The sequence below is a fragment of the Trachypithecus francoisi genome, unplaced genomic scaffold, assembly GCF_009764315.1.
Source record: "Trachypithecus francoisi isolate TF-2019V2 unplaced genomic scaffold, Tfra_2.0 Lachesis_group21, whole genome shotgun sequence".
NCBI lineage: Eukaryota > Metazoa > Chordata > Mammalia > Primates > Cercopithecidae > Trachypithecus > Trachypithecus francoisi.
Genome location: NW_022681467.1, coordinates 10,507,152 through 10,523,446, shown reverse-complemented (window position 1 = coordinate 10,523,446; position 16,295 = coordinate 10,507,152). Strand labels below are relative to the sequence as shown.

Below are 16,295 nucleotides of genomic sequence, written 5' to 3'. Positions count from 1 at the left end.
CGAGCTTCCCAGCGGCTTTGTTTACCTACTTAAGCCTCAGCAATGGCGGGCGCCCCTCCCCCAGCCTCGCTGCTGCCTTGCGGATAGATCGCCGCAGACGGCTGTGTTAGCAGTGAGGGAGGCTCCGTGGGCGTGGGACCCTCCCGGCCAGGTGTGGGATATATTCTCCTGGTGTGCCTGTTTCCTTAAAGCGCAGTATTGGGGTGGGAGTTACCCGATTTTCCAGGTGTTGTGTGTCTCAGTTCCCCTGGCTAGGAAAAGGGATTCCTTCCCCCTTGCGCTTCCAGGTGAGGCGATGCCTCGCCCTGCTTCAGCTCACGTGGTCAGGCTGCAGCAGCTGACCAGCACCGATTGTCCGGCACTCCCTAGCGAGATGACCCCAGTACCTCATTGAAAACGCAGAAATCACCGGTCTTTGTGTCGCTCGCGCTGGGAGTTGGAGACTGGAGCTGCTCCTATTCGGCCATCTTGCTCCGCCCCACCTTTGCATTTTTGCATTGAATGGGCAGGTCCCACTGGACTCAGTTTTATGAAGAAATGACACTGTCTCTCTTTTACACACTGGTACAACATACAATTCATTCAAATTTTCTTTTAAAATGTTGATGAGGTGTTCTTTTCATGTCAACCTCAAACCTAAGAGTAGTACAAACTTTTACACTTGATCTTAGCCCAAAGGCAGAGAAGGGATAGAGTAGTACAAATTTTTTAAAGGGAGCATATTTACGCCTTGTCCTTCTTGCCTTGAGCCCCACCTCCTCCACTGGGAAATGAAGAGTGTAATAATACTGATGGTGTTGAGTTGGGTCTTGAGGGAAGAAGATGCCAAGACGGAAGCAGAAGTGCAGGATAAAGATGAGAGAAATGGGCAATGGAGCAGGAGCAGCTGAAAGGAGAGAAGAAAAGAAGGAGGCTTAGCTGGGAAGTGCCTCAGTCTGCAGTGCAGTCTGGAAGTCCAGAGGAGTCCTCCACTGGACGGGAATAGTTGGGCTCTAGGGTCTCGCTTTCCCATGCTCAGTCACTGGCTGCAAGTAGTTTGGGGAGAAAGTGGCCGGCCCCAGCAGGAACACGATGCCACAGGGGTCCTCAAAAGTGTGGCTGCTGGGCGCTGTCAGCTTACTTATCTCCTAGCAGCAGGTCTCACTTGAACTCTTGAGCTGCTCACGTGCAGGACTGCACAGTATCCCTGTGAGTGCTGGGGCTTCCGGTGCTAAGTAATAACGCTGCTTTTTCACCTTTCTGGGAGTTTAGAATCAATCAAGAAGACAAAGCTGAAAGAAAGGTGGAAATCAAAGCGTTAGCTTGATTACTAATGTGGTTAGGCCGGAGCATCTGGCTGCCCTGCCCCCAAACAGGCTTCCTAATCCTGGATTTCAGCTGTAAATGGAAAAGCTTTAATCACTGTCCCCTCACAGGCAAGTGCAGGAGTCCTCAGCTTCCTAGACCAAGGCTGCCCTGGTCAGCTTGTTATAGGACGAGCAGACCAGGAACATGCCTTCTCTGTAGGCAGGTGGGTCTGAGGGAGACACAAGACAGGACTGTTTCCTTCTCCCAGGCTTACTGTAAGTGAGGAGAGGTGTAGAAAGGCATGGAAGTAGATGTGATCCCTCCTCTAGACAAGGAGCGAAGGATGAACGTTTCCTACTGACAGTAAAGAACAGAAATAGCATGTGTACTGGCCCAGCACTGGCCTGGCCTTCTGTCAGTGATGGCTGTTATTATCAATATCATAATCATGGCCATGGTAGGTTATGCACTGCCCTAATTCAGTGAAATGTGCTTGAAAGTTCAAAATTGTTCAGAGAAGAACACTTAGAACCAGGGAAAAGGCCAGCTGCAATAATTCACCCAAGATGTTAAGCTTTGTTACTGCCTGGTGGGAGAGTAGCTGGGGCTTCCAAATCTCCTGTTGTAGTTCGGTCATTTTCTAGACCATCTCTTAAGGCCACACTTGGGTAAAGAGCTGGGGCAAAGCAACACTCATCTTTCCCCTAGAGAAACTCTACCTCACCAAATGATTCCCATCACATCCATAACCTATGTCAAAAGCTGTTTTCCAGAGCATGAGCCTGTTGTCATTTCTGAGCCTCACATAATGGCTACTAAGCTGTAGCAGTTCTTCCACCTTTAATTAAAGAAGGGAATTCTTCCAAGTTACTCTTTCCAATGTGTGAAAACTTCATTTACTTCCTAAATCAGTTGCTTTGTTTAGGAACGTTATTCCCTAATCCTAATGACTCAGTAATACAGCTTCACCTCCTGTCATTGTGTGGTCTAACAATCTGCTCTGAATCATAAAGATGAAAATGTGGTAACTGGATTTGCTAGCAGGGACATTCTGTCTGTGGTGAAATGTGAACGTGAGGCACTCTCCAGAAACATGGGAATTGTGCATTTGTTCCTAAGAGGGCTTCAAAGACAAATAAAAAAGTAAAAATGGCTGGGCAAGGAGTGACAAAGCGAGCACCATCGGGCAGGCCGTGGTGGATGATTCCATGATGTGCTGTTGTGCTGAACCCCTCTCACCTTTAGTGGGGATGACACCAGGTTTGAGAGGCTGAAGAAGAGCCCCAGAATCACTGAAAGAGACATGGGGTTTTCCTGGGGACTTTCATACAGGAGAGAGAACCTGATGGCAGGAGCCTGGGCAGGAGGATCACAACCACTTATAAAAAACATACAGCGACGATCTTTACTTAACCCAAGACAAAGGGCCTCCATCCCTTGTACAACCTGAGTTCTACAGGGTGGGCTGGAGACTCAGATGTTCCCTGTAGATAAGAATCTCCAGGTTGCCACTCCTGGATTCTAGTTGAGACTTCGAACCGCACGGAGGTGCATCCACCACATGGTTCATTCTCAGGATATGCTTAGGTGATTGCTATCAGTTGGTTTACCATACATATAGCACTTACTACTTATCAACGTTTCTATTTTGACAAAATAACCTATGTCCCTGAATTCATGCATTGTACTCTTGAATGTGTTCCATTTCCCGTTATGATACAAAGAGTTACAATCATTCTTTCCTAGTGGATATGCAAATGAAATCTGGTATCACTGGAAGAGGGGCAAGTTTTAATGCTGACCATTACTCTTCTCTCTAGATCTTCTTCCCAGCTTAGAGTTATCCATGTTTTTCTAGCTTGGTCATTTCATATTTTTTTTAGAAAGAGAAGCTCCTGGTATTTTTATTTATAGATCACTTGGCTTAATGCCCCAACAATGGGCCCTATCTCTCTTCTCCCCTTCTTTAGGATTCCCTGGCCCACTTCCCACCCTCACAGGCACTACTGATTTCCTCCTTTTACCTGATAACACACATTTTCAGAAAGGGTTACAGAAAACAAACTCACCTAGATTTTCCAGCATACATAGTCATAATAACTGTATTTAGATTCAGAAGAAAAATTTCAAGAACATATGGTCAAATTTTCTCATTCTACAGAATTTTTTAAAGTACAGACTGCAAATGCTTCGTTAACTTGCCCAAGTCCATGCAGTTGGTTAATGTCACAAACTCTTCTTCTTCTTTTTTTTTTTTTCTAGAAAAAACACAGCTTCTGTTATCCTTTTCTCTTTCTCTTTCCTGGAAATTAGAACAAATTTTTTGAAGGAAGAAATATTGTCAACATTATAACCTTGAGTTAAGCATTATTACTTTAGTAAACATCTCGCTGAGATATTGAACATCAAAATTAAAACTCAAACAATTTCGAAATGTATTTATTTGCATTTTTATGCTGTGTACTTTTGAATATAGTGGTTTTATTATTTTTATTAAAATTTCATGAACCACTGTGTACTTTGGTTTCACACATTCAACACTATACCAATAATGAAATTATTAGTAATTTCAAACTACTAATGGATTGGCTGTCATCTGCTATAAATGATAATGCCATCTATGAACCAGCAAGGCATAGACAGAATTGTTTGGAAAAAAGTCTGGTTAGTACCAGTTGCATTAATTCTAACTTCCCATAATTTAGATCTTTTTTTTTTCTTACAAAAAGTTGAAAGAATATTATTGCAGAAAACTTATCACCTTTAATAGAGCATACTTTTCTCACACTTCTTCCTTTGTCTTTCAGAAGTAAATGCTCTACAGGTTCCTTTAGTGAAAGTCTCTCAGGACTTATTTGCCTGAAAATGGTGTTATTTTGCATTATTCTTTTAAGGCAGTATTGGTGGGTAAAAATTTGAGGTTGATGGTTATTTTCTTGCAACATTTTGAAGTTGTTTTCCTGTAGTTGTTAAGGAATATTTCAGTTTGTTTTTTGCTTCTTTTAAGCTGATCTGTTTTTCCTTTCTGTCTGCTTTGACAATCTACTCATTATCTTTTGTGTTCCATAGTATCACTATGATGTGCCTAGGTATAGATTCATTTTTATGTATCCTTCTTAGAATTGGCTGTACTTCTCGGATCTGGGAATGGGCATCTTTCATTAGTTCTGAAAAACTCTCACGTACCACTTCACCAAATATCACTTCAATCTATTACTTTCTATTCTTTCTTTCTCTGTTCTTCATGACTTTTAACCCATATCACATTTTTGTCCTCTGTGTCTCTTCTCTCTATGATGCCTTCCGGTTAATTTTTTTCAAGTCTGTCATTTAACCTGCTAATTTTCTATTCAACTTTATTTAATCTGATGTTTAACCCTTCACTGAATTTTTAATTATAGTTTTCTTTTTTGATATGTTTTATTTGGTTCCTTTTCAAATATACATGGACATTTTTTATTTAATTAACACATAAAATACCTTTAATAATCTGTATCATAAATTTTAATATCTCTAGTGTGTACAAGTCTGATTCTGCAGTTTATTGACTCTGCAGACTTACGCACTTGGTTATTTCCTTGTGTATTTTGCCTTTTTGATGATCATGTTCCTTGGATTTTTACTTATGGAAGCTTTTTTGATGTTGCTTTAAGAGCTCATTTATTTACACTTGGTTTTCTAAGATACCTGAAGATACCACCTTAGCAATACCTTAAAGTACATATTAGGCTTAGAGTTTTGTTTTTATTTTGTTGGCTAATGGTCCTTAAACCCATGTTAGTCCATGTATAGGATGAGGAAATCTCAACAGAGACCTTTTTCTTCCCTTTGTTTCCTCTGCGACAAATGCTAAAACTGACATAGGCAAATCTCCCACTATATTTATGACCCTAGCACGGGCCTCTCCATGCCTCACACGTGTGGCTCATTCAAATCCAAGCTCTAGCTATTGGTTCTCAAAGAGTGTTCATGAATCTGCATCCATCAGCCTCACCTCGAAACTCACGCCTATAATCCCAGCACTTTGGGAGCCCAAGGCGGGTGGATCACTTGAGGTCAGCAGTTCAAGACCATCCTGGCCAACATGGTGAAACCCTGTCTCTACTAAAAATACAAAAATTAGTTGGGCATCGTGGTACATGCCTGTAATCCCAGTTATTCAGGAGGCTGAGGCACAAGAATTGCTTGAACCCAGGAGGTAGAGGTTGCAGTGAGCTGAGATTGAGCCACTGCACTCCAGCCTGGGCAACCGAGCAAGACTCAGTCTAAAAAAAAAAAAATTCTAGGTTCACATCCCAGACCTACTGAATCAGAAACCTGAAGTGGGGTGCAGTAATCTGTGTTCTCAAAAGTGCTTCATCTGAAGATGCACACTCAAACTTGAGAACTGCTGTTCTTGAGTCTAGGTTACCTGGGGTTGGCAGATGCCTCAAAGCAAAAATTGATTTCAGTGCCTGCCTAGAACTCTTGATCCTGACACTTTTATCATTTCTGTTTCTAGGAATTTCCCTTACAAAAGCACCATCTCAGCCATGTATCCAAGAATTAGATAGCTGCATACATATATATGTACATACATATAGATAGCACAAATACCTACACATCTATATATATGCACACACACATATAGGTATGTATATGTGTATACCTGTAAATGTATATATGTATACACATAGCTTTGTGTGCATATATATATAGATGTGTAGGTATATGCTATCTATTGTATGTATGTATATATACATATACATGTATGTGCATGTATGTATATACACGCATATATGTGTGTGCATACATATCTGTAGGTATGTGCTATCTATACGTATGTATATATGTATGTAGGCACATACATATGTGTGTATATATGTAGGTATGTGCTATCTATATGTATGTATGCACAAATATATGGGTGTGTATATATCTATAGGTATGTGCTATCTATATGTATGCATCTATTTACTTATCTAATCACACAGACATATGTGTATATGTGTGTATATATACACACATGTGTATATATGTATCTCTACATGCATATAGATATATACACATATGTGTGTACATATATACACATATACATATATCTATACACATACATACATTTCTAATACATAGCCTGGAAAGATACATATCAAGTTGACCTCAGAAATTATCTTGGAGGAGTGAAGAAGGAGCACAGTTGAGTTTTGGAGAGTTTACTATTCAACTTTCTAAATGTATGTGTAATTGAATATGCACACACACATATAATGAATTATTTTATAAAACAAACACATATTTTCATTAAAAAAGAACTAAATGGACTATATGCTGCTAAGTTCAGTAGCATGTTTCAAACAGTAATTTTCTCCATACGTAAGTCTCCAAAGCCTTCAGTGGCTTTGGTTAACAAATATCACTTTCCATCATATTTTTACAGAAAGCACTAGCACTTTGACTCTCGTTCCACAATTGCCTTTAAATAGAATATTCAATAAGCATACGTGGGATGCTCATTCCTCAGGAAACTGAACCCTTGCAATCCTAAATCAAGCAAACCTATATTGCACTTTAAAATATTAATGATGTCTTTTGTCAGATGAAATTATATGTGGAAACATTTTGGAAACTAGAAAGCACTATGTCAGTTTGAGGGATCTAATGATAATATTAAAGTTATTATTATTATTTTACTAAAATAAATTTTTCTGAATACATGAACCATTTATGGAATGTAGCTTGTATTTCCTGAGAGGCAGAATTTTCTTTCTGCCCCATTATTTTCTATGCATATTAAAGTATCGTGTGACATGCTGTTTTGTGAGTGGCTGGACAGAAGGGACATTCTATCTTTCAGAATGCCATGCAGCAGTTCATGCATTATATTCATAAGCATGATTTTTAATTTAATTTTTTTGACAAGTGCAGTGAAGGGTAAAATCAGGCAGTCGTAATTTTGACTTTGCCATCACTCAAATGAGCTTAGTGATTGACCAGCTTTAAACAAAATAGCAGGATTCAGGAAAATCAGCTTTTTTTCCCTGAAGAAAAGCTTTGTTTTATCCTCTAGACCTTAAAATATCAAGAATTTAAGCAAAATGTGTAAATTTCCATGGTGAAAAATCAGAATACAATAAATGGCTATACCACCATCTTGCTTCAATCCTATTTTTCTTATATTCTGCTTGATTCCAGGCCATTCTGAAGTATCCCCCACCACAAAGTAGTAGAAGGACCCAGTGGTCTATTTTCATTTGTACTGTTGCTCCCCACACGTAATTACCCATTAAACAAACCACAGAGTTCTGTTTCAGAGTCAGCTCTAGGACTTTAAATGGGACTTAGAGAATGTGAGTATTAAGGCATTTTCCATTGTGAGAAGGGCTGAATCTACCAAGGCAGAGAAACCACAGGTTCTGTTTGACCGGGAATGATCCCAATTTATGCATATTGCCATTGGCATTTGTGAGCAATGTTCCCTTTCGCTCTTGGAGGTAACCCAAGTTTGGTGATAATGTATATGGACCCTCATACCCACAGAGAAACAGTTCAGTATGAGCATGGACAGAACTCTCAATTGTTCATGTTCTGCTTCCTACTTGGGCAGTTTTTCTAACCTAAGACTCAGTTTCTTCATACATTAAATGTATGGAAGGGAAACTGATCTTGCAGGACTGCAGGGCAATTTAAATAAGATGATTTATGGAAAACACCAGGAACGTTGACTAGGCAGAAGAGCTGATCAGTGAGTATATTGAATTTCAAACAAGAAGAGCTCCCTCCCACCAAAAACTCCCCTACCTTGCTTATTAATGCTTGAAATTCCTTTTAACATGAACAAAATACTTTTGCAAGCAGAGATACATTTTTAAATGCATTGCTTGCATCGCACATCTGGCTGGGTTTGTTTCTCTCCTCTTTCAGCACTCAGGTTAGGTTCACTCAGCACACTCTGCATGCCTCCCCACCCCAGCCCTCAGTCGCACCAATTCCAGTGCCAAAGGGACTTTCTTCCAGTCTGTCTTCATCTTCCTGATCTCTATTCCCCTTCTCCTCAAGTCCAGATTCCCAAGAAACTACAGGAGGTCCCCCACTTACGATGGTTTGATTTAGGATTTTTTGACTTGATGGTGTGGAAGCAGTAGGCATTCAGTAGAAATATTCCTTTGGATTTGAATTTTGATGTTCTCCTGGACTCTCGATATGATAGTCTCTCCTGATGCTGCTCAGTGAGCCGCAGCCCCCAGTCAGCCACACCATCACGATGGTAAACAACTGATACTGCACTCTAGGGTGGCCTGTGTTGTCAGCAGTTTTTGGATATTGTGTTTTGTGTTTTCACATTCCATCATGTCGACAAAATGCCCATCTTTGCAAGTTAGGTGTATTAAATGCATTTTTTGCTTATAGTATTTTCAACCTACAATGGGTTTATCAGGACATAAGCCCATCTTAAGTCAAGGAGCATCAGCAGCCTATCTCCAATATTTACACAACCACACACCTCAATTATTTCTCAGTCTCTACTTACTGTCTCTAAAACTTTATGGAGGATACCAGGTTAGGTCAGGGGCAAGAGGAAAGAGGTGGTCTCTAGTTATCAGCCCTCAGTTCAGAGCTTGCCACTGAGACAGTCATTGTTTGGTCCTCATGGTCCCTTGAGATCTGTTGAATCTCAGCTATTTCTGTAAGATGCTGGGACCAAGAATCTCTCTTCTGAAGCTGGGCCTTCTTCTTACTGCCTGTGGTCTTCTTTCCCTGATAAGTGTTTCTCAAAATATGGCCAATGGAACCCTGGGGGAGGTCCCCCAAAACCCTTCCAGCGATCCACAAGGTCAAAATTAATTTTGCATGGAGCAGTGCTCCCAGAAGTCTCCACTCACATAGAATTCAGTGTGCATGAGGTCCTCTATAGTTACGCAAAAGAATGCTACTGCAGAAACATCCACTGCATCCTTCCTCCAACCACATCGGCATAGCTGCCCACCATCCAGTTTCTCCAAGCACTCATTCCACATACTTTTATAATGCCTACCATTTGACAGTATAGATATTGTTCTAAACCCTGAACACAATACAATATATAATATATGTATTTTATTAATCTATTATAAGCCCCTGCTTTCTTGGGGCTTATATTTCTATATCTAAAATAACGTCCCTACGGTCTCTTGGGGCTTTTATTCTAGGGTATGTGGCATTGGGGGTTGGCAGATATAACATGAATACAGTGTATAATTATTTATCTATTGCTGCCTGAAAATTTATCCTAAAGCTTCAACCAACGATAAGCGCTTATTATCTCGGAGTTTCTGTGAGTCAGGAATTGGAGAGTAGCATATCTTGAGGTTCTGGGCCACCATATCTCATGCTAATGTGTGGCAGTTTAGGTCACGAAAGATGGCTTCTACCTTGCACCCTCTCGCATCACTTGCTCTGGGTTAAGGCAGCCGCCACGTCTGAGGACCCTCCAGCAGCTCGGCGGAGAGGTTCTCATGGTGAGGAGCTGAGGCCCCCTGCTGGCAGCCAGCACCAAGTTATAAGTCATGTGAGCGGACCATCTTGGAGTCAGATCCTCCAGTCCCAAGAAAGCCCCCAGGTGACTGCAGACCTAGCTGACATTGTGACAGCTTCATGGGAGACCTCATGCCAAGAGTCATGGAGAAAAATCAGGCAGGGGAGGAGCTGGGGAATGCCCAAGGCTGTATCAGTGTGGGAGTGAGTGTGTGTGTGTGGCGGGGGAAATTAGGAGACAGCTGGGTTGGGTTTTAAAATATGTTAGATCTTTCTGATTATTAAGTTTCTATTTGAGAAGAAATCTGAAAAATATAAAGGGGTAAGCCAGGCAGCTCTCTGGGAAGAGAGTGCTCCAGTAGAGGAAACAGTAAGTGGGCCGGGTGCGGTGCCTCACGTCTGTAATTCCAGGCCCTTTGGGAGGCCGAGGCGGGCAGATCACTAGAGGTCAGGAGTTCGAGGCTAAAAATACAAATATTAGCCAGGCATAGTGGCGCACGCCTGTAATTCCAGCTACTTCGAGGCTGAGGCAGGAGAATGGCTGGAACCCGGGTGGCGGAGGTTGCAGTGAGCCGAGATCGCGCCACTGCACTCCATCCTGGGTGACATGAGTGACACTCTGTCTCAAAAAAAAAAAAAAAAAAAAAAAACAGTAAGTGCTAAAGCCCCAGTGATCAAGGCATCTGACTTATCCTCATAAAAAGCAAGAAGGTCCCTGTGACAGCAGCAACAGAGAGTGAAGGGGAGGAGAGAAACTGGAGAGGTCATGGGGGCCGATCCTGGAGAGGGGTGAGTGCCACACTTGCGTGTGCATGAGAATCACCAGAGGGTGTGTGAAACCCAGATTTCAGGGTCTCACTCCCAGTCTCTGAATCAGTAGGTTTGGGGATGGGGCAGAGAATCTGCACGTCCAATAATTTTCCAGGTGATGCTGATGCCCTGCAATGGAGATTATATCTTGAGAATCACTGCCTTGGGCGTTGTTGACCACTGTAAGAACTTTGGCTGCTTCTGTCAGTGAGATGCTAAGAGAGTATTTTAAGCAGAGATAGGACATGCTCTAGCTTACATTTTAAAAGGAACCTTCCGGTTACTGTGTTGAGGACAGACTGTGAGGGGCTAAGGGCAAAACCAGGAAAGAGTTTATTGGAGCAAGGGATACGAATGGCTTGACCCAAGTATCAGTGATAGGCAAGAGTGAGAATTGGTCGCTTTTGGGCATATGTTAAAGGTAAAGCCAACAGAATCCGCAGACGTGTTGTATGTGGCATGTGAGAGAAAGAGGGGAGGCACGGATGAGTGTTTTCATTCTCTCCACAACCACTGAATCCAGAATAGAAGTCATACCCTGGTTATACTTAATTCAAACATTGCAGGAAAAATAGTTCTTCACTAGTCATACAGTCTGCTTGTCCATCTTGTCTTCTTGCTCTCCTCACCCCAGAAAGATCACAGTAGTGCACCCTAAGGCCAAAGTTCCTTTTTTTACATTTTTAATTTTTTTGCTGTTGCTTTTTTAGAGACAGGGTCTCACTATGTTGCTCAGGCTGGTCTTGAACTCCTGAACTCAAGTGACCCTCCAGCCTCGGCCTCCAAAAGTGCTGGGATTACAGGCGTGAGCCACCATGCCCAGCCCAAATTTCTAATTAAGCAAAAGCAAAACTTTCAGGCACAAAGAAAAATCTCCTAAGATCAAAAAGAGTAAAAGCACAAAAATGTTGACACAAACTGAGTAAAAAGATTATTTTATGTGATTTAGATAGTATGATTTCAATATGCTTCTCCCCATAAAAGGTGTTTTTTAGTGTTGTTATCTTGTTGCTTTTCAACAAGAAACTTCCTAGTTAAGGAATGATCATGTAATTGCTGTAATTTATGATTGCCAAGCTCAAGAAGATAGTAAGAAAGATAGAAAGGAAGGAGATAAAGAAAGAAGGAAGAGAGGGAGGAAAGAGGTGGGGGAGAGGGAGAAAAGGGAAAATATAGTTGCAAGCTAATGGAAAGACCCTGAACTAGGAATCAGACCCCTGAATTCTGTTTTCATCCCTTAGGTATACATATATCATATTCTTTACCTCATGTCTCTCAGGCCCATTTAGATATCAAATTCTGTAATTCTACAAACCATCATATTCATGAACATCGATTCTTTATGAGCTCTTTTCTTCATGCTCAGTAAATATTTCCATCCTTAACTGAAAGCACAGAATCATGGTTTTTAATGGCCAAGTGGGCCTCTGAGAACATCTAGGGCAACACTCTCGTTTCACAGATGAGGAAACTTTCTTTTAAAACTCCTCTGAAATTGTCTAGAGGACTCATGAAAGGTGATACTCAATTCACTATTTAAAAACTAAAGGAAAAAATCAGTTTTTCAGGCATAGACAGTGGATCTTTTTATAGTAATTTTAAAGGTACCTTTCTTTAAATGTTATAGATGTCTGTGAGTAATTTAGACTATATGTTTAACCATTTGTCTATTATGATTTCCTAAACCAAGGATGAAGAATGCATCAGTCAGATGCATTTGCCTTTGTTTTGTTGAAAACTGAGTCCTTGGGTTTATAGAACTAAAGCATTAGAGTGATTGTTTTCAATGTTGACACCGTGTCAATAGGACATTTGAGGACTTATAATATTAGATACTAATTTTTCAACAGAGAAAGGGTTTGTTTTGTCTTTAAGGAGTGGTATTGCTATTTGAACAATGTTGAATTTTCGTGTTATGATTTTGTAGCTGTATTTCAAATTTTCAGATTTCTAATGTAACAAAGTTGTGCTTTCCTACTATACCAGAGAGAGCCTTAAAACTGTCCACCTACACTAGAATTTCCTGGATTCACGTCACACTCTCCTAATGCCTCACTCAGGCGTGCCTGTTCTCCCCTACCTCTTGTCGCTCTGGAGCCATCAGAGATAGTCTTACGAAATGATTTCACCTCCAGGGATCACCATGCCTGAGGAATGATATGCAGAAACCCAGGGTACTGTATTCTCTGTAGACAGAAAATGCTAGCAGAACCACCTGAATCATTTCTCAATTCTTCATCCTGAGAATTCCCCACTGGCTTCTAAGAATCTTTGCTGCTGGCAGAAGGAAAGTAGATATGGGGTTTGAGAGGAAAGGGGTAGAGGGAAGGGGAGACTGACTCTAGAATGTGGGGCAAAAGTGGAATGTTTTGCTGAGTGCTTACTGAACAGTTGCAAACTGCCACCCTTGGGAAAACCTCTCATTCAGCCACTTATGGTGAATCCTAAAAGGCAGATGCTTGCACCTAGCCCAACCCTTCACCAAATCAGAAAGCCCCATGTTAACTAGATGCAATGCATCTTTGGAGCACCATTTCTTTTGCCTTTGTTTTTTATTTTAAACAATTTCAAACTTATAGCAAATTTGCAAGTACAGTAAAAAGAAGCTTTTTATCCTGAACCATTTGGGAATACGTTGCCAATCTAATGTCTTCTATCCCCAAAAATTTCACTGAGCATTTTCTACAAACTTGGGCATTCTTCCTGCATGAGCACAATAAAACGATCAAAATTAGAACAGGAACATTGATATATCACTACTATCTAATTTTCAGATCTCATTTAAGTTTCACCAGTTTTCCAATGATGCTCTTTGTACCAAAAAAAAACCCTTTCAAACTCAAATTTCTCATTTCGCTGTCACATTTTTTTATTGTCCTCCAGCCTGGAACAGTTTCCCAACCTTAATTTGACTTTACTGCCCTTGACAGTTTTGAAGATTGCAGGTCCATCATCTGGTCAAATGTTTGCAGTTTGAGTTGGTCTGATGTTTTCTCATGGCTGGATTCAAGTGACGCATCTTTGAAGAACTATCCCAGAAGTGATATTGCGTACTTCTCACGGCAGGCTTTGAAGGGCCCGTTATCTCAATTTGTTCCATTATTGACAATACTCACTCGCTTTGATTACTTGATTAAGGTGGTGTCTCAGAGGCTCCTCAACTACACAGCTGCTTTTTCTTCTGTTTGTCATTGATGAGTACCCCTTGTGGGAAGGCACAATGAAACTAGGTAAATGGCCCATTTCTCAATAAACTTTCAATTTATTCATTTGTGTACTTATCTGTATCCTCGTGGACTCACCATTTCCCCTTCTATTCCATGGGTTATAATAATGCCCTAGCCTTGGTACCCACCAATTCTTCAAGGAGGTTTGGTTTCTTTTAGTGAAGAAGTGTATCTGGAAACTAAATCTGAGTATTAAGTGTGTGGATCACAATTTGAGATATATTATTTAAAATGGAATGGTCAGATTATCTTGATGGTTCAATGTGGGGAACCAGCTCACAAGAGCAGTCCAATCACGTCTTCCTGATGAATTCACCCAACTGCCAGAATGGTTTTCTTATAGACCTTCCATTATGGCTGTTGCCAAGAGAGCAAATTGTCCAACTTTGGTGAAGTTTTTCAGAGTATAGCCCAGTGAGGATGGGGAGAACATGGAAATCTGTTTGGTGTTTAGGGTTTCTAAAAGTGTTAGAAACTCTGTCCTGTTGTCAAATTTTGCTTGTCCATTATGTAACATCAAATCAACTAATTAGCAAAGGGTTAATATTACATATGTAGGCATGCCCTTGAATTGTTTATGCACTCTTTTTTTGTCCTCTTTTTGTTGCAAATGTTAAAATACACATGAGACAAATGTCACATTTCTACACTGATGACGCGATGTGCTGTGAGTGTGGTTGGTCATTTTGCTAATTCTCCTCATTGGTAGTTTCCTTAGATGGATGATTTCCCTGAATTAGCCATCATAACTGCCATCTGTTCCTGTGCATAGATACAGAGATCTAAAGGGTAGAGGTCAGGAAGAATTTTAATAAGGGCTGTGTGCTCAGTTGCCTCTGTTTGTCTCTCTAGAACATTCTCTAGACTGCTTTTTGCCTGAGACCCTCCCCTAAGGGGCTGCATTGACTGGACTCCCTCACCCTCAAGCTTTGGGTTGATTAACCAATATTTCTCAATTTTTTTTTTTTTCATGATTACACTCCCTAAGGAGGCTTTTTGGACATTCTTTTTCTAATTGTCTCTGCCTGATCATGAAATGTTAATACCATAAATATATCGCAGATCTCTTTATGAACTGTGTCTTTTGGAGGGCACAGACCATTATAAGAGCCAAGGGTTTTTTGCTGTTTTTTTTTGTTTGTTTGTTTGTTTTTTCCTTTTTACCCTGCCAATGACAAATGTTTGCTCCCCATTGAGAAGGCATGCGCTAGACCAGTGGAAGTCATTTAAGGGAGATTGGAGAATGGGGGGAAAAGTATTAAGGACAAAAAGACATTTATTCTCTTTGACCCTTGCTGCCAGACAGAAATGACTTCACCCAAGGACCCAGCACTTGCAGGTGGCCTTCTCCACCTCCAGCTATTGCTTGGTTTCAGCCGACCCCTCCCTTTCTCTTCTCAGGCCTATGGGTGGTAACAGCTCCCATCCACTGCTAGTCTTGGACATCTTTACTTTCCTTAATTGACTCCCTTGACTCTGCCCACATCTTTTAAAATATTCCACATTAAACTTTTTACACCCCTTTGAATGTGTCCTACTTCCTGCTGGGACCATGAGTAGTCTCTTCTAGTTGGAATCCATATCGCCTTCTGTGACCTAGTCTCCAAGTCAGGCAGTCTCATTTCAACTACTGTCTTTCCTTATGCTTTTCTTTTTCCTTTCTGGACTCTTACCTTTCTTTTATTCCTTACTCAGCAACAGTGTCTGCCCATTAAAATGCACCTTTGTGGTGGTGGTTTGGTTTTCTTTATCGCTCTTATTTTTCCCTTCCTGTTGCATTTTCACTGGCATTACATGGGATTTTTGTTTGGATACTAAGCCATGGCATCTTATACCCTTCCATGCTTGACATTTCTCTTTCTTAGCTTTCCAAGCACCCAAGTCACCCTGACAGGCTCTTCAATACTTTCTTCCTACAAGTTAGTGATCTTAGCTGGCAAGAGCAGACAATGGAAGTTCCAGGTACTAGGGATGTATAAAACTTGTTGGCTTAAAATAATGACATTTATTTTGCTCACACATCTGCAAGCTTGGCAGGGCTCGGCAGGGATGGTTGTCTCTGCTCTACTCAGCACTGGCTGGGGTGGCTCTGAAATTGGGAGGCTGAATTATCCAAGGTTGTCTTACTCACTTGTCTGAGCCCTGGGCTAAGAAAACTCAAACAACTGAAAGCTGGAACAACTGGAGCTCTTTGGACATCTCTCTAGCTTGATGCAGTCTCTCCATGTAATCTACCAGCATGGGGGGCTTAGGGCAGTCTTACTTGTTACACATTGACTCAGAGCTCCCACACTGATTATGTCAGGAGAAAGAGCCTGTTATTCAGTGTTATTTTGACCACATTCTATTGGTTGAGGTTAACAAGTCCCCCCAGGATTAAGGGGAGAGAACTTAGACCTTACCTCTTAAAGGAGAATGTCAATGTCACATTGAATATTTTTAAAAAGCGGAATGAGATATGTATAGGTACAGTCGTTTTTG

The 16,295-nt window shown here is 41.0% G+C and overlaps 1 protein-coding gene and 1 long non-coding RNA gene across 3 annotated transcripts in view; one reads left to right on the top strand and one right to left on the bottom strand.

The window, feature by feature from the left end:
* Positions 1-16,295, top strand: part of MACROD2 (mono-ADP ribosylhydrolase 2) — a 2,183,277-nt gene that overhangs the window by 2,017,216 nt on the left and 149,766 nt on the right. The gene's annotated exons all lie outside the window — the stretch shown is intronic.
* The window catches only part of LOC117068437, a 37,002-nt gene that overhangs the window by 7,129 nt on the left and 13,578 nt on the right, over positions 1-16,295 (bottom strand). The window contains exon 2 of the long non-coding RNA XR_004431118.1: positions 483-1,271. This is a non-coding gene — a long non-coding RNA (uncharacterized LOC117068437). The remainder of the gene's footprint in view (positions 1-482; positions 1,272-16,295) is intronic.